The sequence below is a fragment of the Myotis brandtii genome, unplaced genomic scaffold, assembly GCF_000412655.1.
Source record: "Myotis brandtii unplaced genomic scaffold, ASM41265v1 scaffold165, whole genome shotgun sequence".
NCBI classification, from domain to species: Eukaryota; Metazoa; Chordata; class Mammalia; order Chiroptera; family Vespertilionidae; genus Myotis; species Myotis brandtii.
The window spans coordinates 11577828-11602785 of record NW_005356042.1 but is presented as its reverse complement, the minus strand read 5'-3'; positions in this window follow the sequence as shown (position 1 = coordinate 11602785).

The window sequence follows — 24958 nt, the reverse complement described above, 5'->3', positions numbered from 1 at the left end:
GGGCCAGATGCAGCCCAGGGGTCATTCCCCAGATCACACGTGTATCTGAGAACATGCTCTTCCTTGACGTGCTGATGCAATGTGAGAGTTTCAGGGCTGATCAATGGCAGCAAGGGCTCTGTCAGGATGTACAGTAATTTGATTCAGCTCAATAAATTGAGCTCCTAGGGCAGGAAAAAGACCCCAGGTTCTAAAAATGCTTGTGCAAAGAACCCTAGGAGCTCCCACCTCCTCTGCCCCAGCCCACTCCCCTAAAGCACCCCAGCTCGCTATTACTGAGACTCACACAAGAGGGATGGATCTTGGTGGGAATGTATTGGGCATATTGAAAAGCCCATTGATCTATAGCCTTCGCTGAGCCTACATTCTGTCTGACAAGAGCTCTGAGTGCTTCTGAGCATGTGCTCTGTCTGCCAGGGGCCGGACGATCAATCGTGAGCCTGGCTCCAGGCCAGGGAGATGGGGGGATTGGGGAGCATGTATCCAGTGGTTCCAAGTCAGCTCCAAGGATCCTTTCCTCAGGAGGAAAATCTGGGGCCACAGCAGTGGGTGAGAGCTAGGCCTCCCCAGACAGGACAGACCAGGGGGCAGGATAGAATCAAGGCGCACACGTGCACTTTGTATGAGCTAAACGTTTTACACGCACCCTGTCATTTCCTCATTGCCGCAGTGACATGAGGTCAGTTCTTTGAATAGTCCCATCTTTTTCAGAAGAGGAAAATAAAGCTCTGAGGTAGTCAGAGACTTCAAATAAAAACAGTAGGAGGCATTACATAAAGTCTGAGAGTTTATGCCAAAACAGCCAGAAAACTCCACTTTTATCCACCCCCACATAGAATTTTGTTTCAACACAAGATTCTTCAGCCAACACCAGAAATGTTTTGAAACTTCTGAAATAGTCTATCCAACCATTCTTCCATTTTAAAGAGGAAAGGCCTAAAGCTTAGGTGATAAGGCGAGCTGGCCACTAAGTGGTAGGGAGAGAAATGGGAGTTAGAACACTTACAAGTACTAATTGTATTATAAGTTACTAGAGGCCCGGTGCACAAAAATCTTGCATGGCGGGGCGGGAGGGTGGTCCCCTCAGCCCAGCCTGCACCCTCTCCAATCCGGGGCCCCTTGGGGGATGTCCGACTGATCGGGCCTAAACAGGCAGTTGGACATCCCTCTCACAATCCTGGACTGCTGGCTCCTAATCGCTCACCTGCCTGCCTGCCTGATCGCCCCTCACTGACTCTGTGTGCAGGCCTGGTTGCCCCTAACTGCCCTCCCCTGCCAGCCTGGTTGCCCCCAACTGCCCTCCCCTGTAGGCCTGCCCCCCCCCAACTGCCCTCCCCTGCAGGCCTGATGGCCCAAAACTGCCCTCCCTGCTGGCCATCTTGTGGTGACCATCTTGTGTCCACATGGGGGCGGCCATCTTTGACTACATCTTTTGTGTTGGAGTGATGGTCAATTTGCATATGATCTCTTTATTAGATAGGATGATGCTATTTTCATTCTCAAGGGAAAATAATTAATACTTACCCAATTAAAAGAAGAAGTGCACAAATCACAGCAAATCCCAATGTATACTTAAGTGCCGTTTTAATTTGCTAGATGTCAAGGGAGGAAAAGTATACCATTTAGTAAAGTCTTTAAAATATAATAGTCTTACTACAATATAACATTTATATCAAATGTGCATTTATATTCAACTGTGTAAACTTTTCCTTGTTAAAGTCTTAAAATTTAAGGAAAACCAATTTATATAACACATTTTAAGCATCTTTGCAAACTACATTAGCTTGTAAAATCTTTTAAAGGCATGTCCTAGCTGGTGTGGCTCAGTGATTGAGCACTGACCTATGAATTAGGAGCCTGCCGGCCTGCTTGCCCCCAACTGCCCTCCCCTGCCAGTCTGCTCGCCCCCAATTGCCTTCCCCTGCCAGCCTGATTGCCCCTAACCGCCTCTGCCTTGGCCCTGCTGACATCCAGAAGGTCTCCCGGAAGGTCTTCCGGTCTAATTAGCATATTACCCTTTTATTAGTATAGATTATTTATTGAAGGTGTATTAGGTGTCAGGTACCATATGTGACCTGATGTAATCCTCACAACACATAGGAGGTAACATGGCATAGTATTAAATAAGATAAGGCACTGCTTATTAACTCTCTGGTATGTTTCTATACACACAAGCTCACACATGTTAAATCTTATATTCATGTGGCATCTAGAACTAAATCGTCATCTCCTATACACATTTAACTTTGCACTCAGTGTGTGAAAATGCAAAATTAGTAAGTGCGTACATATAACAAAGTGGTACTTTATTTTTCCTTAATTAAGGAGATTAATTTTGGTGGAATCTTTAATAAAGATGAAATAGCTAATGATCAGCTTTTACCATGTTATTGGCCCTTTCGACATCTGCCTTAGCAATCTCCTGCATCTGAAATGGAATGTACAGACTGCAGGATCCATTCCTTTGGCTGGTAATGGGAAACTCCTACCCACGCTTCAGTCTGGTCCAGGGCAAAGGAGACGGGGCAGGGGTGGGGCACCTACACTGCCTTGTCCTCGTCCCTCTCTGCATCACCCCCTTAGGTCTCTCCAAAATGCCACTTAGGAAACAGCAGCAGGGCAGCCTGTTGTGTCCATACATGGCACGCCACCCTTCCATAGCGCATGGCTGGCCCGAGGAACAGAGGTGGATGGGAAGGGCCATGGTCCCATTCCAAGAACTTAGGTAATACCAGCTTCAACATCTGCTACCTTTGGGATCTGGAGTAAAAGATTCAGCCTCATGGAGTCTTTAAACTCTTTCTTGTCTATAAAACTAGAATAAGAGTAGACCCCCCTTCACAGGGTTCAAGTTTGTGCTAAACATCGTGGGAGCCCCACATGTGCTGGCACCCTCCCTTGCCTCTCAGTGTGCTTCCCAGCCCGGCAGCCTTGGCAGCACCCAGGAACTGGCAGAAATGCAACTTCTCAGGTCCTTCCCCAAACTCTGGGCAGACCCAGCCATCTGAGTTTTCTCTCACCCTCCGGGGGATTTTGATGCATGTTGACATTTGAGAATTGGTGCTTCAGACTCTTGCCACCTTGCAGCTCACAAACCACGTTCTCCATGGGAGAAACTTCTTTCAGGGCCTCTGAGTCTTGTACTGCTCTTCTCGTGGGACATTATTCTGCATTCCTTTGTCTTCCCTTCTCTTCCCTGGAGAACTCCTACTCAGCGTTCAGATCTTCACTTAAACGTCACTTCCTGCAGGAAGCAGGGCCTGGACTGCCCGGGTTGGATGTAATGTCCCTTGTCCTTTGTATTCCCTTTGCCATATACCAAACTGTATATGTGTTTAAATGACCTATTTCCCTAACCAAATGGGAAGATTCCTACAGGCAGGGCTCATGTTGAAGTTGTCCCCAGTGATGAATAGATGGTTAATAAATGGGTAGTTTCTAACATTCCACCCCCAGGGGCCATCCTTTATCCTGCCCTCAAGACCACCTGCCTCCATGCAGCCTCCCAGACATCTTAAGTTCCTGCTTTTCTGTAGGATTCGGGATCTGACACAGGGAAGCCCTCTCGAGCTGGAACTGACAAACTGCCTCTATCAGGGAAGGACTATTTCAGTTATCTGAAGGCTCTGTCCCAGCCCAAGTCATGAACATCAGGAGAACTGATCCAATTTCGGAAATTTGTTTTCTCTTTTCTCCAGCATTTCTCAATTTGCACAGAGCAGACACTTGGTAAATAGATGCTGATCTGGGGGAAAATTATGATGAGACAACATGGTGTCTAAAAGTCCAGCAAACCCAGTTAGGTATTAATCACTGACTTTCTCACACAGGAAAGGAAACCACATTTGAAGGTGGAAGACACATGATGCCTTTGTAAATTGGGGAACGGAGAGGAAAAATTCAAATCCCCCTTTCTATATAACCATAAAGGGAAAGGAAATAAAAATAAAGGGTAAAAAAAATTAATGTGATATTGGGGAAGTTCTTCGAATTAATCCAAAAATTTTTACTGAATTCATCTTAGGAGAATATTGTGGAAGCCATTATGAGCTAATATCTGGGGCCCGACCGGGAGGACAGCAACAGTGGTTCTCAACCTGTGGGTCGCGACCCCTTTGGGGGTTGAACGACCCTTTCACAGGGGTCGCCTAAGACCATCAGAAAACACATATATAATTACATATTGTTTTTGTGATTAATCACTATGCTTTAATTATGTTAAATTTGTAACAATGAAATTGGGGGTCACCACAACATGAGGAACTGTATTAAAGGGTCGCGGCATTGGGAAGGTTGAGAACCACTGGTTTAGAAAAACATGAACATATAATAAGCAATTTCAGGAAGAGTTCACAGGATATTTTGAACTGGTGGGACAGAGAAAGAAGTCTGGGAAGGCTTCATGGAGGAGGAAGGACATTCTGTGCAAAGTTAACAGTGAGGGCAAAGGTGGGAAGATTTGAAACATGCAGATGGGAAAAGCTGTTCTCTACAGGGAGGTCCCCAAGCATGAGCGGCTGTGTGAGATGGTGAGAGATGGAGTGGGGACCACAGAAGAAGGCTTTTGTTCCTCATCACTCCTGCCTTATGCTATGCAGGGGGCTTGTATCAGGGCCCAGGCCAGTGCTCCTCACCCTGTACTTTTCGGAGTTTGCCAACCCCAGGGACTCACACCTGGCAGAGAAGATTGCTGGGGCCTGGCAGTATATATCAAGATCCCCAAGACTTGGCTCCCTTTGAAAGGAACTGTGGCTGCGTTAATTATTCCAACTAGCGAGGGACTCAGAGGAATGGGGATGGTTAATTACAAGCCTCCTGGGCGGCAACCAGTTTCCAGCTTGGGTAGCTCTGGGTTCTAATTGTGGCATTCACTGCGATTAGGCTTGTGGGCCCTTTATTATGGCTGCTGTTAACATCTTGATCTGAGTTTCTTCATCTTTGAAGTAGGGATGAGGTCGCTTTATTGTTTCAGGCATGGGTGCCCAGTTGCTGCTTATTCAATGCTAATTAGTACATGATCAGTGCAATTAGAGGGTCAGCCTCCCAGCAGCTCAGCCTCCCAGCAGAACCAGTTCCCCAGCTCAGAGAAGAACAACTGGGAAGCACAGGCATCTGGAGGAGCTTGCTTGTTACCAGGGCCAAGTTCCAGGTGCTTAGATTGTATACCTTTCTACAGTTTCCATTCATCTCATTTCTTCCCCAAAGGCAATGACAGGGGCACCTCTCGGTACCTCCTCCTGCACCTGCCGTAAGAAGTGGGAGCCCTGACTAATGAAGCGAACGGCTGCTGGTTCTGCCTTGTTGGCTTGGTGCTGCTAATGAGAAGTCTGAAGAAGGGGGGTAGCAGGTGTGTCGCCGATCAGTGATCCCAGTTCTGGGGCTCTGCGATGCTCTCTGTCTTTCTTTCATGTGCATAAGAAGGCTTCTGCCTTTATATGTTTCGGATTCCACATGTAAGTGGGGTCATAGAGTACTTGTCTTGTGTGCTGAGTCTGACTTATTTCACTTAGCACAAGGTCCTCTAGGTCACCCATGTTGTCACAAGTGGCAGGATTTCCTTCTTATTATGATTAAATAATGTTCCATTGTGTGTCTCTGTAATTTTCTTTATCCATTCATCCGTTGTACAAGTGTTCAGTTATAAGATGAGTAAGTTCTGGGGACCTAATACACAGCCTGGTGACTATTGTTGATAATATGGTATTGTACACTTGAAATTTGCTAACAGTAGATCTCTAGTATTCTCAACACACACACACACACACACACACACACACACACACACACGTAACTATGTGAGGTGATGAATGTGTTAATTAGCTTGATTGTGGGAATCGTTTCACAATGTGTGTGTGTGTGTGTGTGTGTGTGTGTGTGTGTATCTCAAATCCAGACGTTGTACATCTTAACTATATGTAATTTTTATTTGTCAATTATACCTCAATAAAACTGAAAAAAAATATAAAGGGCTGGTTTCTCAGTGGTTAGAGCATCTGCCTATAGATGGAAGGGTCATGCATTCAATTCCCGGTCAAGGGCATGTACCTTGGTTGCAGGTTCCCCATTCCAGGTAGGGGTGCGTGAGAAAGGCAACCAATCGATGTGTCTCTCTCACATCAATGTTTCTCTCTATCTCCCTTTCCCCTTCTTCCTCCCTTCTACTCTCTCTAGAACTCAATGGAAAAAATATCCATGGGATTGGAAATTTAAGGTGTGGATTTTTTTTAAAAAAAAGGCTTCTGCTACTCCAGGCTTAAGAACTCACTTGAGGCAGGAGGAGAAGGGATAGATGAGCCTGTCCCTTTTCTCCCCAGGAAAGTGAATGCATGCCTACAGGGCACCCCTCTCCCAGTGGGATTTCCCTTACACCTGATGGGCCTGTCCTGTGGTTGCCCAGCTGCAAGGGCTTCTGGGAGAGCAAGCATTCTGAGAGGGCACTTTGCTGTTCTGGATGAAAACGGGCTCCTGGGCAAAGAAAAAGAGGAGGGTGGGTTTGGGGTAAGCAACTCCCCGGATCCATCGGTGGCTGAGTTTGGAGGCATGCCACATAGGTTGAAAATCCTTTCTCTGCTACTTATTATAGGCTCAGCTTGGGCAATCTCAAACTTTTCAGCTTCCTTATTTGTATAATTGCGGTAATAATCCCCTCACCCTCATCCCCAAGGCACTTTGAGGGTTAAATAATGTTGCCTCTGAAATCACCCAGTGCAGTCCCCAGTACCTAGTATATGTTTCATGAAGAGTAACCATTATATTCACCATGGGAATGACCACAGTCCTCTTTAATTCCACTGGCCCTGCCTTGGCCCCTACATGGGGTGCTTTGTGCTGTCCCAGAGCCTCCTGGAAAACCAAGACCTGTACCCGAAGTCCCTGCTGTCATTTGGGCACATGGCCTCCCGTTCCTTCCTGCAAGCTGGGTTTGGCTCGTCCCCGCGGACAGCACATCCGGAAAGCTCTGGACATTGCAACCACAGCTCCGGCCGACCTTTAAGCTCTAGGAGCATAAAACCTCCCAGCATCTTGTTTTTCCCGGTTAGAGTCCACACGGCAGCTCCCCTCCCATGGGCTGGCTCGGGGCCAAGCCGCTCTCCCAGAACTAGGAAGGGCAGAGACTAATGACCCCACATTGATAAGTAACTTGCCCTAATATTGACCCTGGCCCTGTGGTTAGTGATTCCCATCGCAGGGTAAATGATTGGACTGCTTTGGCTTTTACCCCATTTGACTCTTCCACTGTCCCCACCACTGTTTTAAAGAACAAAAATAAGGAATTGCAATAAATTGTCTGATACAATTAAAGTGCTGCTATTCCTCTCTGGTGGGTAGGGCAACAGACTTTGCATTGTTTCTTATAAATCAACCAGGAGAGTGCGGCTGTCCTTCATTCAATATGGTAAAAAGTATAAGTCCCCCTGGCGGAAATGGATCTATGTGAAACCCCCAAGTAAAAATAATAATTTAAAAATATTAATGGAATGCTCAAGAAATGAGTGCCTAGTGTTCTGAATATGTTAACTAGATGTAGTCATTCACTCCCCAGTTAATAAATTCTGAATATCTGCTCCACGTGGGGATTCGGGCCTCAGGGTTATGAGGAAGGCATACTAGTCATTATTAGTAGAAACACCATTATAGTTGTCAGGTCTTAACTGAGTGCTCACTCCATGGTTGGTGTTTAGGGCACACTATATTTTTAGGGACCATGACCATTATTACCTCTAAATGTAGGTTCTCTTTGTAAGCCCATGTTTTAGATGAGGCAACTGAAGTTCAGAGAAGGTTCGATAACCTATCCAAGGTCACACAGTTAGTGAGAATCAAGGTGGGATTGGAAGCCCATTCTAGTTGGTACAGAGACCATGCTTTTAATACCAGAGCTGGACTCTATATGGTTAAATCCTGGCTCTACCTCTTGCCAGCTTTGTAACCTTGGGTAAGTTACCTAAGATCCCTGGACTCAGTTTCAGCATCTGTAAAATGGGTCTATAGTATTATTACTTCATGGAGTGGCGGTGAAGAGTAAATGAGTTAGCATATGCAAGATACTGGGGACAGTTAACTTATGCAACTACCAGGACCTTCTATGCCCTACCTAGCAATCTCTGAGGACAGATCCCTAATGAAACTGGAGAAATGACAGCTGTGTTGAGGTTTGATGGGTGATTAAGAATTACCCAAGTGGGACCCTGGCCAGTGTTCTCAGTGGTTAGAGTCGGCCCACACACTGAAGGGTCACAGGTTCCATTCCTCAGCCCAGTCAGGGTGTGTGTGGGAGGCAACCAATCAATGTGTTTCTCTCACATAGATGTTTCTCTCTGTCTTCCTCCCTCGCTCCCTTCCACTCTCTCTAAAAGTCAATGGAAAAAATATCCTCTGTGAGGATTAACAACAACAAAGAAAGAATTACCCAGGTGGGGAAGGGACCATAACCTCACAGGCAGAGAAAATGCTTTTTGCAAAGGCACCAAAGTCTGGAAGACGTGAAGATTAGTGGGATTCAGTAAGAGTTTGGGATAACCCAAAGGCAATTGTGTGTAAGGAGGTGGTGGAGCAGGAAGCAGGATTCCGGAGGGCTCTGCTGAGGGGTTGGAGCTTTTTCTAATGGCAATGGGGAGATGTTAAAGAGGGTGAAGGGAGAAAATGACTCATTCATCCCCAAAAAGAAATGATTCTAGAATCCAACTCCAGGACCCTAAGTTCTACTGTGGCCCGTGCTGGAGAGAAGACTTTCCTCTTATGAACGAGTGAAATGCCATTCCTTCCTAGTCCTCACCCAGAGCTGGTCTTAGTAGGCACACCAGGTCCACAACCGCTCCTTTCCAACTCTCTCCCAGCATTTCTCCCAAAGGGGGCCCCTGGCCCTGTGCAGAGGCCCAGGTGGGGCTGCAGGAAGGTCAGGTGGCAATCTGTGGGTGGTGACTGCCACCTTCATGGGCATAGTTCACAGTGAGGGCACCATAAAATGATATGTGGTATGTATGTTATGTATGTATGTATGTATGTATGTATGTATGAAATCCTCACCTGAGGATATTTTTCCATTAATTTTTAGAGAGAGTGGAAAGGAGGGGGAGAAAGACACAGAAAGAGAAACATTGATGTGAGAAAGACACATCGATTGGTTGCCTCCCACATGCACCCTGACCAGGGCCAGGGATCGAGCCTGAAACCGAGGTATGTGCCTGTGACCGGAATCAGACCCAGGACCCTTCAGCCTATGGGCTGATGCTCTATCCACTGAGTCAAACCGGCTAGGGCGATATCTGGTTTGTAAATGCCCTGGGCTCTGAGCTCTATCTGAGATGGGGAGCTCCTACGTATAAAACCAGGAGCCTTGGGTTTCCAAATTTCCCCCAGAACCCAGTTCCTCAGAGGATGGGTTTATGTTTGAAAGGCTAGGACTGCTGCTGGGCCAACTGGGATCTCCCAGTTGGTTCTGTTCTCAGGAAAGTGCCCCAGAGGTGGAGAGTGGAAAATGGAGCTCTTGGTGGGCCTGGCCCGCCCAAGGGGAGAGGGCTGGCCTCCACATTTTCCCAGATCCAAGTGGGCAGCTACAAAGGAGCTTTTGAGGATAAACAAATACAGAATTGAGAAAATAAGGAAGGAGCTGGCATCTGAGGAATGTGAATATTTAGAAAATGCTGGGGAGTGAAGACAGAGCAGGCTGTTCTGTTGTAGGTTAGATGTAGGTCTGATGGCCTGGGACAGGGGAACTGCAAAAAAAGAAAAAGGAAAGGAGGAGAAAAAAAACACACAAAATGTCTTAGTGAAGACAAGGTTTCTTCAGGGCGAATTGTTTCCCACAGACAAAAATGAAGGTTGTGAAAGCAAAGGACCTTGAGGCCAGCTTCATCATTTCAATAAAATATTATGATACCACCATCCGCTGTTCTCGAAGTGTTATAGTTTAATGGTTTATTATTATTACTATTATTATTATTATTATTATTATTAATTGACATAGAGATTCAGGGGGAGGGAGACAGATGTTAATCCATCCGTTTCTAAAGAGAATCAGCATGATAGCACAGAGATGGTGGCTAAACATGCCAGCACCTGGTTAGTAGGGAAATGCAGTGGAGAAATCAAGGAAGGGCTGGTTACCACATTCGCCTCATACACCTCTGTTCATTCATTCATTCTCAACAAACATATTTGCACATTTAATAAGCACTAAAACTTCACATGTTAACAAGGCTCTCTTCCATGGACAATTTCATTTATCCTTTGCATCAATACTGTAAAGTACGTGCTGCTATGGCCCCATTTTAAAGATGATGAAATCAAGGCTTAGACGGTATATTAGTTTCCTAAGGCCGCTACAGTAAGTCACCATGAACTCAGTGGTTTAAAATAGCATGGATTCATTCTTCCAGTTCTGCATTGCAAGTCCAACATGGGTGTCACTGGGCTAAAATCAGGGTGAAGAAGGGGCTGTACCCCCTTCTTCATTGTTCCAGCCTCTGGAGGTTGCCTGCAGTTTCTGACTTGTGGCTCCTTCCATCTTTAAAGCCTGCAACAGTGAGTCTAGTCTTTTTTCATACTGCATCACTTTGGCACTTTTTCTTGTCTCTTGTTTCCAGTTTTAAGGTCCCTTGTGATTCTTCTAGGCCCACCTGGATGATCCAAGATAAACACTCTAAGGAAAGCTGTTTCGTATCCTGAGTTCTATCTGCAACCTGAATCCCCTCCTGCTAATTAAAGTCACATAGTCATAGGTTCTGGAGATTAGGATGTGACCATCTTTAGGAATCACTATTCTACCTACTACAGATAATTTAAGTGGCTCATGTATGGTCACATGATCAGTGAGTTGCAGGTCTTGCATTCTAACTTAAATCTGGCTCAGTCTGGTTTTTACTTCCTCTCACCTCCCAAGTGCCAAGGATTCAGCGAGGGGCTGGGGACACATCAGAATAAAATACTCTCAGTCTCTGACTTCATGGCTTTTATATTCTGTTGGTGTTCCTGGAGCAGGGTCTCGTGTACTCTGGACAGGAAGAGTTTGTGGCCCTAAAGGATGGAGATAAGCTTTGAGCTGCAGACAGTGCAAAGTCATACTTAGATGCACAGATTGAGTGGACATTTGGAGATGTATGATGGGTGGGTGAGGAGGTGGGCATTAAAGGTAACTTGGGACAGTATTTACAGACACAATTTTTTTTGGTTAATCCTCACCCGAGGATATTTTCCCACTGATTTTTAGAGAGAGTGGAAGGGAGGGGGAGAGACAGAAAAACACATCGATGTGAGAGAGACATGCCCAGACCAGGGCCAGAGACTGAGCCTGCAACCGAGGTACGTTCCCTTGACCAGAACCGAACCCAGGACCCTTCAGTCTGTGGGCTGACGCTCTATCCACTGGGTCAAATCGGCTAGGGTCTAATTAGATGAAATTAGATACTGGGACTGTGCCTGGGCCAGTCCCTTTGATTATGCACTGACCTGTATAAAGTTTGAGAGCTGGCATTCTTGTTTTTATATACTCTGTACGTGCCCACATACACACACTTGTTTGCGCTGCCCTGGGCTATGTGGGTGGCATTGCAGACAGACACCTAAGTTCACATAGACCTGGGCATATCAGGCCTGAGTGGCTGCCCAACCAACCACTTAACTAGTACTAACAAGGGCATTTCTCTGGGTCTTCTGGAGGCCCAGCTCTAATGCTGGTCACAGGCAAGAGGAGAAATAGGTGGAGCTGGCTTCCAAAGCCAGAGCCACCCCTTTCCCAATGCTCCTGACCAGGCCCTGTCACTTATCCGTCCTTTAGGAAGGAGAGAACCTGAACTGGAGCCTGATCTCTGCCAGGTTGATGGACATCAACCTTCCTGAGCCTTGGTTTCCACATATGTAAAGACGGCATGGCAATAACACATAACACAGTAACACATAACACATGTGGCATTAAGGCACATGAGAGCAAGTCATGTTATTAAAATGATGCACACGGAAGCAATATTGTCTTTCTCAGCTACCTGTGATGGCTAAATTACAGAGCTGGGGCTCTAGGAACCAGAGGGACTACTTTGTAACAAATCACTCCGAGGTCATTCATTTAAATGAAATCTGTCTCCTTGGGACACTGACCACATATTTGAACATAATCAAAATGCTCTCATTTAATTTGCCTTTGGAACCTATGATACAGTCATTTGAATATCTTCAGTGAAGGCGAATCTCCATCTTTGAAAATAGACTTTTTTTTTTTTAAGCCAAAAGACAACCACTTTCAAGTCTTGTTAATAAGGAAGAGAGAATGGTTTGGGGCCAAATGTCAAATTTTTCCTGACTGGCATGAACTGGCCAAGGCGGACATTACCAAGGAATAGTTTCACATCATTTGTGCATGGGAGGCATGGCCAGAATCACACGGGAAAATGCCTGGAACTGTCAGATGTGGCCAGGTGATTGGTTGGCTTGTTATGCTCATTTGTCACAGCAGTTTTTTTTTTTCTACAAAGGCTCCTCCCACCACCCAAATCCAAGAAAACACAGAGTTTCTTTACCTTACAGGCTGATCCTGGGAGACAACATAGCTTGGGTACATAAGAGTGAGGTTTAGGAAACTCATCACCTGATTTCCGATCACAGCTCCAACACTTGATTGCTGGATCATCTTGGGAAGTCAATAAACTTCATTTTATTTATTTACTAGTAATCACTTAGGGGTGTTCAACTGGGGGTGATTTTGTCCCCCAGGGGACATCTGACAATGCCTTGGACATTTGTAGCTGTCACACTGGGGTGGGGGTGCTACTGGCATCTAGTGGGTCCAGGTGAGGAATGCTACCAGACCTCCTACAGTACACAAGACAGTTCCCCAAGACAAAACAATTACATGGCCCCAATGCCCAGAGTGTCAAAGTTGGAAAACTTGTACTAAATAGAAGTAACAGTCATACGGATCTCCCAGGGCTGCTATGAAGACTGAATGATGTAACATATGAAAAGTGTTTACTGTGACGCCTGGTATATGTTGGGATATAATCAATGTTAATTCTATTAATAAATATAAGTGGTAGATTGATTATCATGTTCAACCTGTTGGTACAGGAACCACCTTCCTCCACTCTTTGCACCCTCACTCCTATTCTGAAAGTCATTACTTTGATAGCCACGTCTGTATGCAGTTTCACAGAGGCCTTTGGAGATAGAAAAGTAGTCATCTTGCAGATTATGGATGAATAGATTCTTTCTGTCCTTGAAAACTCTCATACCCGGTCCCACCACTCGCAAATTCTCCATCTTGGGATGAAGGCCAAACACAAATTATAAATATTACTACCTCAATTTAAAAAATGGTTACCAATTATCTGGCACTTTATATACATTATTTTAATTTAATATTTCCTATGACCCAGAAATGATATTACCATAGCCCAGATGGCTGAGGCTCAGAAAATATTTAGTAACTTGGCCAACGTTAAATGGTTAGAAAGAGGCAATAGTTTAATCCCACATCCTTTTGACCCACATCGTACATTCTAGAATTCCCTGAAGTTGGGTAGAGACGTAGTGAAGAATTTGCTGCTCTCTGGCCATCTCCCAGCCCAAGAGCCTGTCCTTTTTGTGAATAATTTCTGTGTGCTTCTCTCCCGCTCTCTCTAGCATTAAGGAGAGCTGTTAACCATCTAACTAAACGTATTTGTTTCAGGCATGAAATTGGTCTTAAAGAGTTAAAGCCTCTGAGTATTTGTAATGTCTTTCAATTGGTATTAAAATTTCATTTTCTAGAACACTGATAGATCTCCATTTCCCCCCACCCTCCCAAGCAACAGAATCTATGTTTTCCCAATCCATAATTCAAACTCGATCTTGGAAGAAATGTTAAAATGATAAACATGTTACTTGTGATATGTGGATGTTTAATGATGATGCTATTGAGCAAGGAAATTAGACCCATGTCAGATGTGGTTTTGAAGGAGATGCCGGCAGGAGGGAGAGACTTGCAAAGAGATTTTTCTTCCTGGGAAGAGCAAGTGGCTTATGTACCTCTCTTCCTGAAGTTTCTTAAAAACACATTGGCCTTTTTGCTTCCTCTCGGACTCATGTTTCAAAAGTGTTGATCTATTTGTTTTAAGATTTCTCTTGCTAAATGGAATCGTAATAGATTATTCCTTGAATTTTAGCCTTTGTTATTGTTGTAGTTAACTTTTCATTGTGTTTATGATGAAAGTATCGGCAGGGCCAGGGGGGGCCAGGGTTGGGGTTCTTAATATATGATTTCTGAACATATTATCTGATTTTCTCACCTTCTAAAAGGCAATATAAATGGGATATCTTAGTGTCAACAAAGTAATAGGTAGTTAAGTGGCTTAAATGTGTCATTGTCTCAAGAAAAAAAAAAAAGAATTCATGGACCTATGTCAAAGCAAAATCTCCACACCAACAGCCAGACTTCCTAGATTTGTCCTTTAGCATTTTATTTTTTGTCTTTTGCCCTGATCTTACAGCCTTGCTACTTTTAAGTGTGGTCAACCGACCAACATCTTCATCATTTCCTGGGAGCTTCTCAGAAATGTAGAATCTACGCTTCATTCCAGATCTGCTGAATCTAGATCTGCACCATTACGGAGGGAGAGCCCCAGGCAACTCACATGCACATTAAAACCGGAAGTGCACTGATTAGAGAGTCCCATGTCCAAGGATCTATCTATCACCAGTCACAGTGTCAGCCTTAGACTTACTTCCTCCTGTTAAAAGCAGGCATGGGATATAAGGCCCCTTTCAGTTAAGTCCCAACTTAGTGACTTAATAACCACTGAGCACTTTGTCTTCACCAGGTTCCATACAAGATATTGGGGCATGCTCCAAATGCGGTCCCTGTCCCCATGTGCTTTTCCACACACAGGAAACAGACAATAGAGCAGCACCTTTGAATAGAATAGCCTGTAATGTTCTATATCTATATCAGTAGTTCTCAACCTGTGGGTCCCGACCCCTTTGGCGGTCGAACGACCCTTTCACAGGGGTCGCCTAAGACCATCCTGCATATCAGATATTTACATTACGATTCATAACAGTAGCAACATTACAGTTATGAAGTAGCAATGAAAATAATTTTATGGTTGGGTCACAACATGAGGAACTGTATTTAAAGGGCCAGAAGGTTGAGAACCACTGATCTATATGTAGGAGCCTGTAGCCATATCTGGCTATTGAGCATTTGAAATGTGGACAGTGCAACAGAGGCACTGCATTTTAATTATTTCATTTTCATTAATTTAAATTTAAATAGCCACATGTGGCTAATGACTACCATGTTGGATAGTGCAGCTATAAGAGATACCAGTGTGGTAATTCGAGTATGAACAGAACCGGTGGGAGCAGTAAGGAAAAAGGCGGTTTCCCAACATAAAAGGGTGAAAGACCAATTCCAGGCCTTCATGTATCTTGGTTGATCCTAGATGGGCACTCAAATTTTGCATGACATCATCCCTTCGATAGGTTGAAAGTCCATCATATTCCCTTTTCCCACCTTATCTCTCACTTCCAAACCTCCCTCCCTTTTCGTTCTCTAAGATCAAACTCAATGCCTATCTTGCGATTCCTGCTCAACATCTCTTCCATTTTACTCCCTTTTCCCATTGTGCTCTATTTGTCCCTACCGGGGAGGAGGTAAGAGAGCCAAGAGATGTGTGGCTGGTGAGGGGAAGAGCAGGTCCAGGAGCCTACAGATGTGGGTTTGAATCCCAGTCTAGCTTTGTAATCTTGAGCAAGGTTTCTAACTCTCTAAGCTTCAGCTTCCACATTGGTTCAAGGCAGGTAAAAAATGCATATGCTCATAAGGTGATTGTCATTTAAATGATTATCTACATGTAACTCTCTTAGCTCAGTGCATAGTATGTTGTGAGCACTCAAAGTATTTGTTATTTGTACTATATTTATTTCTATCAGTATATCCTTGATATTGCTAATTATTGATGCCTAAATATAAAACTGTGATATGATAGCCCCCCAAATATTTAAATGACTCCCTTCTTTGCAACAAAAAGCCTGGTACAAAGTAGGCATTTAATGAATGTTTACTGAATGCATGAAAACATTAATGAGTGGATGAGTGAATGGTTAGATGGAGAAATGCTTGATGGGCCATGGAGATGTGCATTGAAATCAGCAATTTCTCTCAGGTCCACCAGCATTTGAAAGTGACCGTCATATGGAAAGGTGGACCATGTCTAATTTTAAAGCCCTATCCTAAATGCCCCCATCTCACCTATCGCCTGATGAACAAGACAGGAAGCACAATAATAAATGCTCTTTCTTATAGAGAATAAGAAAATGTCAAGGAGGAATGATAGAAAAAATTTAGGAACATAATTCCATCATCCACACAAAGCTACTGACTTTTAGCATGTTGAAGTGTTTCCTTCCAGCTTTTTTTGCGTGAATATTTATTCACACAAATTAAATTGTAAAATAATTCTGACACACTACACTGAGCTGAGGACTATTTGGAGCGACTGAAGCGCTCATACACTGCTGGGAGAAGTAAAATTAGTATAATCATAGGGAAAACTGTTCGGTGGTCCCTGCGAGAGCTTCATAGATGCCTATCCAATGACCCAGCTGTTATTCTACTTCTTGGTATGTACTCAACAGAAATGCGTACATAGGATCACCAAAGAACAATCATCAAAGCACCCTATACATAATGGATAAAACTGGAAGCAACCCAAGTGCTCATCAATAGTAGAAAGAATAAATAATATTCATTAACACAATGGAATGGAATGAGGAGACTACACTCAACACAACCACATGAATACATCTTACAAGCAAAATATCCAGTGAAAGAAGCCAGGACAAAAGAATATACAAGGTATGACTCCTTTGTCACACTTGAACTTAGGTAAAACTGACCTAAAGTGTTAGAAGCAGCTGGCCTTGGGGGAAGTAATGACCAGAAGGGCATGGGGAGGGCTCCTGGGTGCTGGGAACTCATGCCCTTTTCCATCCAGGTTCCTGTTAGATGGGTGCATTCATTTTGTGAAAATTCATTGAAATATATGCTTATGATGTATGCACTTTTCAGTGTGTTTGTTATACCTTCAATAAACCTACTTGAAAAAAAATGTGCCATAATATTTTTGTAAATTCTTTTTGTACACTCATGTTAACAGCTGTCAAATGTTTCAGCTAATTGACGTGCTACGATTGACCTGATTTATTTTCCTATTGTTTAACAGTTACCTTTCCTGTCCGTTTTTTGCATCCTTTTCAATAATAGTTTATGACTCTCCTTGTATGTGCTTGGACACGTGGATAAAGGCTTCTTTCCTGAGAATTAATCCCAATGAGTTAAATTAAAGGGTTGGAGGGCTCTTGATGCTATTCCCAATGGTACATAAAGGGCTGCTTTGGTTGTCATTCTTGTTGCTGGTTTATTTGTTTGCATGAAATAAGTTCGCGCCGTCAGGGTTCTGAGCGATTTAGACTTTCAAAAGTCTTGGACGAGCGTGAACATTTGCTCATCCCCCCACCAACTGTGTGCTCTCTCAAGAGAAAAAAAATATATTTTTTTTTTCGAGGAAAAACAGTCTAAGCGAGAATTCATGGCTCTCACTTTGAATTCTGTTTCCTCAGGGATGGCTTTTCCAGCATCAGGCAGGAAGGCGCCTATTCTTCGGGACCCAATTTCCCAGTGCCAGGAAAAGCCCCGCGCAGCCCGCGAAGTGCCCAGGGTGCTGAAAAGTATAGATTCCCGCGCAGAACACAGGCAATTTCATGCATAAGATGGATATTTTGCTCCGTTTGCTGAGCTGAAATCAAGGTGCACGCTGGAGGCCTGACAGCTCTTTAGCTGTAGCAGCACAAACGTGCTGTTACAAGACTTGAAAACAGTTTTGAAAGATTTGCTTAGTTTTCCAAAAAGAATTGTCAGTTCCCAGCTAGCGCTAGGCCAGCTGCTGAAGTGGGGAAGGAACCAAGGAGATAAATAAGCTCACGGATCCAAATATATTCTTACTGTTAATGCCAGGAGGCTTCGGGGAGCAGGGAGCCAGGCTTCTTATTGATGCTGAGACACCCCAGAGTCACGCGCAACCTGACATGTCGAGGCTTAAAACCAAAAATAGCAGGAATTGATTTAAGACATTCACTCTTACCTCCAATTCACCCAAAGAAGAGCTTGGGAACCTAATGATCGGTGCTGGCGGACAGAGACAATGTTCCGATCCTTGGTCTTAAAAGTGGGGGGGAGAAAGTAGAGCAAAAAACCTTTGGGACACTTGAGGCAACTGGTCTTAATTTTTGGTTTTCCGGAGGAGATAAAGATTAATTTCTGGGCACCTCTTCGGTATGCCAGAGGTGACGGAGGGCATAGATCGAACCTGTAATTTCACTCTGATTGCATTGACCTCACTAAGTGATGTGGTTCATGCCTGACCTGAATCATGCAGCCACTGCCTGACTCCTGGCTGGCACCCCAACAGCAAAAGAAGGAGTCAACGAATCACACTTACATATTTTTTTTGTCCTAAATCAGCTTTTGCTGTGAATAAGACGGCAGACCAAGGCAAAAGAGCTAGTTCTAAGAAACAGACTCATGGATACAGACCATTTTGATGGTTGCCCGGTGGGAGAGGGGATGGGTGTGTGTGAAAAAGGTGAAGGGATTAAGAAGTACAGATCGGTAGTTACAGAATAGTCACAGGAATGTAAGGTGCAGCACAGGGAATATAGTCGATAATATTGTAATAACTAGGTATGGTGTCAGATGGGTATGAGATTTATCAGGGTAATCGCTTAGTAAGTTATAAAAAGTCTAATCACTGGGTTCTACACCTAAACTAACATAATATCGCATGTCAACTGTAAACTAAAAAATAATTTAAAGTGCAAAAATCAATATAAATATGTTATGTATTATATAATTACATAAAATAAAAAGCATTTTTTTTCTGGAGAAATAAAAAAAATAGCTGATTCTAAAGATGGAACGAATGACCTGGGTATGGCCTCGATGGTCTAGCCCAGTGGTCGGCAAACTGCGGCTCGCGAGCCACATGCGGCTCTTTGGCCCCTTGAGTGTGGCTTTTCCACAAAATACCGACTTCTGTGCATGCCCCACGAAGTTTCAATCGCACTGTACATGCGCGCCCGCACGTGGTATTTTGTGGAAGAGCCACACTCAAGGGGCCAAAGAGCCGCATGTGGCTTGTGAGCCGGGTTTGCAGACCACTGGTCTAGCCAGACAAAAGGCAGGGGTTAGAGGGTGGTCTGGTAGAGAGGGATAAGGGAGGAGAAGGACTTGGGGGAACTCAGAGGGGGACTGTGTAGGGTCCCACGGGCGGGAGAGATCTTCAGGGTCTGGAGACACTCTCTACCCCTTCCCCATGTGTGGATAATACATACCTATCAATATCCTTCCACTGTTTTTCCCATTAGTCAAATTAAAAGTTGGTGCTTTAGTTCATGTAAATCAACTTACAAAAAGCAACTGTATAAGAATACACATCCTATATAATAAAAACCTAATATGCAAATCAACCGAATGGTGGAACGACCGGTTGCTATGATGTGCACTGACCATCAGGGGGCAGATGCTCAATGCAGGAGCTGCCCCCAGCCCACAGAACCCAGGCCAGCCAAGGCAGGTGCCAGCGGGAGCCCCTTCTGATCGCCTCACCAGTCGCCCTGCACAGGGAGGCGACTGCGGCGGCAGTGGGGTGTGGGCCAGCGAGCGGGCGGCGCCAGGCCAGCCAATGAGGGTGCCAGTGGGGGCACCCCCGATCACCCCCCTGGTCGCCCCACAGATCGGCCCTGATCACTGGCCAGGCCTAGGGACCCTACCCGTGCACGAATTTCATGCAGCAGACCTCTAGTGTAAATATAATAGAAATGTTTTTTGCACCTGTAATAACTAAAGCTAGGGGGAAACAAGCTACACGCCCCTCAATAGGGGGATGAAGAAAAGTAAGTGATGGGCCCTCCACACAATAGGATTGCTGTGGCTCTTAGGAAGAATGAGACAGACACACACACTCTGACAGGAGAGCATGGCCATTGTATGTTCCTGAGGGAGACAGGCAACAGACAGCTACATACCCCTTAAACATCTCTCCTGCAAGGGGAGGCAGGAACTTTCCCTCTTATTTCACACACTTCTATGCTGTCTTCATTTCTTTTTAAATCAAGTAAATAATATGTTTCAAATGAAAGAAAAAAATATAGTGAAATTCACAGGTTGTTGTTAAGGGATAATTTGTGTATTTGTTTTGGTTTAGGTTTGTTTCTTTATTTTTCTAAAATGAAAGCAGCTCTTCTGGTGAGAAATTTAAAATGGACAAGCTGTGCCCCCAACTCTGGAGATGATTCCTCCCTAGAAGCGGGGTTTTTGTTTGGTTTTCTGTGGTTCTTCCAATGTGTGGACCTCAATTACCGTTACAGTTTACTTTTCCCACTTTCTCTCATGTGTTCTTTGCTGCTTTGCCTGGAAGGAAGGTGTGATGAGGCCCAGAGGTGTCTTGTCTAAGATCATATTGCTGGAAGCAGCACAACCAATCTTCCAGTTAAGACTGTCTGACCCTAAATCCCAAGACTGGCAATTGCCCAGAGCTATTCCCATCCACTTACATTTCTAAAACGGTTGTTAGAACCTTAGTCTTTGATTCATTGGGCAGATGTGTTCAGTCTGTCTTAAGAGTGCAAGCTCAAAAATCAGGCTCTCTGGTTCCAAAACGCTCCCTAGCTGTTCAACTTTGGAAAAGTTGCTTAACATCTCAGCGCTTCAGTTTCCTCAACTATAAAATAGGGTTAACAATTATGCTTACCCTTCAGGTTTATTGTGGAATGAAATGAAGTATTTGTCGAGCAGTAGAGGTGGTGTCTGGTATATAACAATAACCTAATAAATGTTAGCTGGAATTATTCATTTTAAACTCATTTTGTAACCTTTGGCATATGAGATGTCTCGGTTTCCTCATCTATAAAATGGGGGCAGTCTTGGCAATTTTTCAGGGGTTTATGGTAATTAAATGAGATAATATGTAAAGTGCCTGGCATCAGGTAGAAACTTAAGAAATGTCACTTTTCTTATGTGACTTTCTACTTACTGGATGGCCCTTTTTGATGGCATAGTAATACTATTTCTATGGACTGATTGTTGGCACTTATGAGGAGAAGATGCTCATATTGGCCAAGGGTGACCTGGAGAATTACTTATGAGTCAGATACAGTGCAGCAAAGAAAGAGGCCCACCCTTCCCACAGCCAACTATTCCTGTGCCCTGGAGCATAAAGGGTGAAATGGGACATTCAGAGAGCATCCTGGAAGCCCCTGGGGAACCATCAGGGCAGACGGATTCAGAAAGCCAGCCAGCATTTCCCAGCCTGAGGAAAACTCTCCCAGATCTGGTGGAAGAAACCTTGCTCATCCAATGTATACCCACATGGAAAAGCCAGGCATGCTTTTATTGCAGGGAACAATGAACACGCCCCTTTACCACCAGGAACGGCCTTGCTGGGTAAGAAATTCAATAGGGAAAATCAAAAGTCCGTTAACCACAGCCGTGCACCAATTAGGCCTTTCGGAATGAAGTTCTCTGGGCGCTTTAAGTCTTAGGGAAGGAAATAATACAATATGTGCCAAATGGTAAAAATTCATCAAATTCCTAAGGGAAAACACAATCTCAGGCATGACTGCCTTTTCATTGATTGAAGTCAGTGATCACTGATATTTTGATGTGTCTAGAATTGTTAATTTCCTTATTCTCTGATGTTTAGCTTTCTTCTCCCTACATCCTTCTGTTATTTTTTGACCTAGCATATAAAACCATATTTTAGAGACAACACACTTATCCTGGCTGAATTGTATTTTTCTTATTGAAAAAAAAAATATATAGTATACTAGTAAAGAGTGTGGAGCTGGAGCTGCACTTATGGGATTTGATTCCTGGCTCTCTCATGTACTAGCTGTGTGACCCTGGACAGGTTACCTACCCTCTCTGTACTTTTGTTTTCTCATCTGTAAAATGGAGATTATAATAGCACTTCCCATCTGGGTGTGTTGTGAGGATCAAATAGGATAATGTCTGAAATTATCTTGATGCACTGCAAATGCACAATATATAACTTCTAGAAAAATCATTATCATTATTACATGACCCTAACAATCCTCTTGTAAGTGGGGAGGTACCTTACCTACAATATCAGCTTTGCAATGAACTTGGCTCTTTCTTTGCTGTCCGGGCATGTGGGTTTTAGTGATATTTTGTTACTCTTTAGTTTCTACATCTGTAAAATGGAGATAATAATACCTTGCAAGAGTGTCAAGAGGATTAAATGAGGTAATGTCTGTGGAATGCCTGGCCCGGAGTAAGTACTCAGCAAATGATAGTGTCATTATTTCCTTCTTTCTAAATTACTCAGCATTTTACTCCTAGGTAAGAACATCCAATTTAGATATTGCAGTTTTTATTATTTTTAAAATCGTATTTACCTCATTTTACTTATAAGCTCAAGTTCGTCGCTAGTAGAGCTACTTGAAAGTAAAAAAAAATACATACACACACAGAGGCAAATTTAACTGTGATTTGTACATATTAGGTGCTCAACAAAGCCTGTGGAATAAATAAAATAACCTGTGAAATTCACTTTTATTATGTCAAACTTCTGTCTCCCCATTTTCCTGACCCTTATAGCTCTATGTTATTGAGGAGCAGTGTATTTCCTGCTTGTGTCTAGGGAAGGGGTGCAGAGAGAGCAGACAAGTGTGTTTTATCTTTGCCAAGGGCTTGGGGCTGACAGTGCAGAATTGGGGAATCTAGTCATAGCTCTGCAGTGTGGCCTTGGGCAAGTAGCTTTCCCTCTCTGAGTTGATGTTTCCTCATCTGAAACATGAAGGGCTGGATTCGATTACTTCTCTGCACCCCCTCCTTTATCCTGCTGATGGGGAGCAGGGAACATGACATGATGGGGGTTCAGAGCAGCCTTCCTGTCTCCTGTTGGAATTGGGAGAGGGAGGGTGGAAGAGATCTCGGCGCGAAATCTGCTTTCGCAGTTACCAGCTGTGCAAACAAGGAGGCGCTTCCTGACTTCTTCAAACCTCAGTCATCCTCACCTGTAGAACGGGAAGAAGCAGACGGTCTTCGGAGAATTTTTGCAAGGATGAAAGGAGATGTGGAACCTCAGGAACTTAGTGTGGGCCTGGCGTGACTAGAACATTCGACAGATGGTGACTGTCATTACACGTGTCTCTTTCTTTCTTGGCCAGACCCCTCTGCAGTGAAGGCAACAGGCACAGTTCCTTTCTCCAATCCTCTGCTGGGCTAATTAAGAGCCACCTCTGGAAGGGACAATGCTGATGAAGCCAATACTATGAATTCAGTGCTTTTGGAATGTGCAGTTAGTCACTCACTCCACACTGGCCCTTCTCCACGTGCTCCAGAGATAGGGCATTTGATACCGGCGTGGAGAGCGGTTCCTTCCTCCCTCGGAGCTGGTTTTATTGATCTCTTTATTCTAATGGGGGCAGGGACGGAAGGAGAAATGGGGAAATGTTAGTAAAGGAGGAGGCTGGGGCCACTTGATTTTGTTTTCACCCACAGAAGCAGTGGCTGTGGAAAGGTTGGGAAGGAATCCAGGATTAACCTGATCTCCTGGTGTTGGTTCCCTTCTCTTCCAATCAGTTACCAGCAGGTAGCCATTTTTATTCTCCATTTATCTTACTTGACCAGGGGTCACATCTGTTTGCAGGGCAAAGATTAGAGAAGTGGCAGATAAGTCGCTGATATCGCTGGTAATAAATGAGAATGAGCTTCAGGCCGGGTGCAATTAAAAATGTATAAACTCCCATTGCGCCCCCCTTAAAAGTTCAGTCATCCTTCGAAATCCTTCCTGAACGTGCTTTTTAGTCATCTTTCCTGATAAGAAAAGGGAAGGAAGCTCAAGATCCAAGAGAGGACACCCCCTTCCTTGCAAAACCAACTCCATATCAGGGAGGGCGGAGCTGAGCTTTTCCTTGGCGTCTGCATGGCCACAGGGAGGGTAGGATGTCACCCTTCAACTCTCGATCTGCCTTTGCAGTTACCAGACCGTAAGCGAGGGCCCTGCTCACTCCAACATCACAGGCCCGAGTGCAGGAAGTGAGCAAAACCCACACAGCCAGCCCAAGTCAACTTCCAGCAGGGAGCTCTCCGAGCCTGGCCAGGCTACCCTCAGCACTGCAGACCCGGCCTTTGCTCCAGGGCCCCAGGAAGTCCAGCTCAGCTTGGGACTCTCAGTCATTTGCCTGCAAATGCCACCGTTGTGTGCTTTTTGGGGTCTGAACTTGCACTGTCAGAATCCCGGGAAATCTTTTATCTCAGGGGTAGGGCTGGGATGGGGGAAAGAGAGGAAATCAGTCAGGCGCTAGGCTCTGTCTTAGCTACTCTGAATGCACTTTTACTCAATATTTGCAATTGTGCTGTGAATGGGAGTAGTTCCTCCATCTCAGAGATGAGGAAACTGAGGCTCCAGGTCTTGCTGGTAAAAGTTCCTCCATCTCAGAGATGAGGAAACTGAGGCTCCAGGAATGACGGGCTCCAGGTCTTGCTGGTAAAAGGAGCCCTGCTCTGGCTTCTGCGCGGCCTCCAAGCCCTCTTTCCTTCCCGCACTCGCACAGGGCGGCGGCCTGAGCCATCTGAACTCCCCAAGGGTTAGCTCTGCAGGCAGGCCCTCCTCCATGCAGAGTTTCCAGAGCTGATGGCAGCCTGGGGCAGTGGCTCTGGCCCCACAGGAAGTCCCATGCCTCCCCTTTGCAAGAAATCATATTGGAAAGAGTGACAACGTCTCTTCTTCCTGCTGGTAAGTGTCTGGCACGGAAGAGGTTACCAACCATTTTGTTCAACCAGACTATTTACAAGTAGTAACAGGGTATCTGTTTCCTGTCATCTCCATCATATATCTTAAGGCAGAGAGATTGGAAGCCCATTACAGTCTGATATCTAATCAATACACACCGTATTCCTACA